This window comes from Chrysochloris asiatica, unplaced genomic scaffold, assembly GCF_000296735.1.
Source record: "Chrysochloris asiatica unplaced genomic scaffold, ChrAsi1.0 scaffold00141, whole genome shotgun sequence".
In the NCBI taxonomy this organism is placed as follows: domain Eukaryota; kingdom Metazoa; phylum Chordata; class Mammalia; order Afrosoricida; family Chrysochloridae; genus Chrysochloris; species Chrysochloris asiatica.
The window spans coordinates 8,204,692-8,207,604 of NW_006408659.1; the positions used below are offsets into that span (position 1 = coordinate 8,204,692).

At 43.8% G+C, this 2,913-nt stretch overlaps 1 pseudogene; it reads right to left on the bottom strand.

Annotated features, from left to right (window-relative positions):
* Window positions 1-1,950: 1,950 nt before the first annotated feature.
* LOC102816647 lies at window positions 1,951-2,805 on the bottom strand (annotated as a pseudogene).
* Window positions 2,806-2,913: the final 108 nt, after the last annotated feature.

Below are 2,913 nucleotides of genomic sequence, written 5' to 3' on the forward strand. Positions count from 1 at the left end.
GTAATATTTTATTTATGAAAGTAAATCACATGCTATAGGTAATTTTACCCAAACCCTGTACAGGGTCGCTATGAGTCGGAACCCACTCCACGGCACATAACAACAACAACAACAACAACAATGTCCTGGTGTGGCACTGTGAGTTAATGCGCCAGACTGCAAAACTGTTTGAACTGCAAGGTTGGCAGGTCAAGCTCACCAGTTGCTCCTTGGAAACCCTATTCAGGGTCACTATGGGTCAGAACTGACTTGACAGCACTTAACAACAACAACAATCTGTTGAGGACAGTGTTACTACTGTTTTGACTGATATTACTGATTGCCTCTTGACCTAAGATCAAGCATCTCTTAGGTAAATGAAGTCAGGTTTATTATCTAAGGGTCTAAAAGCAAGGTTGTCCTGGGAGACACGTGATGGTGTTAGTAGTCAGAGCTTCACCTCTGGGGGCAAAGAATTTGAAAGGTCACATCTGAGTAAGCATCACGCCTTCCCATAGCACAGCTGCTTTCTTTCAAGCCTGAGGAGACTGGAGAAACAGTGCCAGTGGTTCAGAATCATAGACTGCATGGTATGGTTGCAGGGGGTCTTGGTGGCACAAACAGTTAAGCACTCTACTGCTAACTGAAAGGCTGGGCAGTTCAAACCCATCCAGAGGCACCTCAAAAGATCGGCCTGATGATCCACTTTCAAAAGGTCACAGCACTGAAAACTCTATGAAGCCCAGTTCTTTTTGGCAACACGTATATTGCTATGTGTCAGAATTGACTTCACAGCAACATTGTACATGCCGTTATTTTAAGCGCTTGAAGTCGAGTCAGTTCCAACACATAGCAACCCTGTATAGGGTTTCCAAGGAGCAGCTGGTGGGTTTGAACTGCCGGAATTGTGATCCTAACTGTATTGTTTGTCATTATTAAGTGCTGTCCAGTTGGTTCCAACTCATAGCGACCCTGTATAGGATTTCTGAGAAGCAGCAGGTGAGCTTAAACTGCTGACCTTGTGGTTCAAATCAACCTTGTAGCCCAGCACATTAACCCACAGTGCCACACCAGGACACTAACTGTATATATGTTGTTAGGTGCCATCGAGTCGGTGCCGACTTCTAACAACTTTTTTTTTTTTTTGAGGTTTCAATATTTTATTCAAGTTTTATTTTAAATGGTGTTAATTACAGCATTTGAAGGGGAGGTTCTAATTCCACACAAAATGGAAGACTCTAAAATGTACTCATTATATGGCTAAAAAATAGATTGAGTGATGAATATAACACAAGTCCAATTTAGATTCTGAGTGTTGTCACCAAGTGATTAGTCACGGAGACCCTTCCCAGCTTCCAGCTAGAGCTCTTGGAAGCTATTTCATACTCTGGTGCAAGGGCACAAGACCACACAGAAGGAATTCAGGTCCTGAATTATTGGCTTCATCTCACCCACCCTCTCCACCCCAAAATGGCACACACAAAAAAATCAGTTACCACACCTTGCAGACTACTTTTGGTATAGAGAGGTGATGGATTGGGGTGGAAATTGGTCATGAAGATCTGTTCCTTTCAGATGAGTTTGTACATACCACCAAGCAATGAGCTTCTCCTCAATTAGTGTTAGGAAAGCAAGTTTCAATTCTCAGGAAGTCACAATTTCATTCATTTACTCAATATAAATTTACAAAGTGCCTACACATTATCAGCTTCCACTTGCAGCCATTTCTAGATTAAAAAAAAGAAACCTGACTCCTCTAGAGGGGCCACCAAATTCCCCCCAAAGTCTACAGCTGAAGGAGCTTTCTGGAACTGGATTTCACTTTAAAGCTGAATCATTTTAACCTGGAGGTCTGACCTGATACTGGGCAAAATTTGCATCCCAGATATACAACATTAAAAGATACACTACAATTCTGAAGGTAGTTTTGCTGCAAAATAGTTTAAAAGTAAATGATTGTACAATATTCATTTATGCTTGAAATTCCAGTCCTAGACCAACCTTGTGGCCACCGGCGTTGACATTCTTTCCATCCAGCAGAGCTGATAAGTGTGAGTTTGATACCTGGCTTTAGGGTCTGAGTGTATCCTAAACCTATCAGGCTGAAATTGTTCACTTTTGCCGAGAAGCAGGCATCAGAGTCGATCTGATACTTAGCTGCGATTCCAAAACGAGTGTTTACTATTTCCTGCTGTCCAGGCAACAGTGACAGCAGTCTCCAACTTCTTGTTCACCTTCTGGTAAATGGAGCCACCAAACTCTGTCCCATCATTCACATTAGTGTGAAACTGGAATTCATTAGTCTTGTAGCCAACCACAAAGTTACTCTGGGTCACGCGGGACTTGGCGGTCTCAAAGTTCATCTGTTAGCCCGTCAGCCAGCCCTCATAACCCAGCATCAGAGCACCCCGGATGGAAGGTCCGGCAATGTCAAAATCCACCGTCGCAACCCAAGTTGATGTGCTCCCGCTTATACCCTGTCTTGATTTTAGCATTTTTTCCCCCAGTGTTAGGTGAGAAGGATGAATCAAAAGTCAGCTTCAGTCCCCGGGTAAACTGGTCCTCCACGGTTGTCTCGGTACCTAGTGTGTTGTCAGTGTTCCATTTCTCCGTAAATGTCAGCCATTATTCAGTCCATCTGTATTTGGTTTCCAGACTGCCCGTCACTTTGGTGGTTTCAGTGTTGGCTGAGCCTGAGCTTGTAAATTCCAGTCCATTCTCAGATTTTGTTTTCAAATCAAGTTTTATTAAGCCAAATCCGTAACCCTTAGTGAAGACATCCCTCACAGGTTTGCCAAGGTCAATGTACATGAGAGGCACGGCCATCTTCTGCTCAGAGGTGGTAGCTATGGCGGAGGGCAGCGGCACAGATGAACCCGGCAAGTGCTTCTAGCAACCTTTCGCACAGCAGAACAAAATACTGCCCAATCCTGG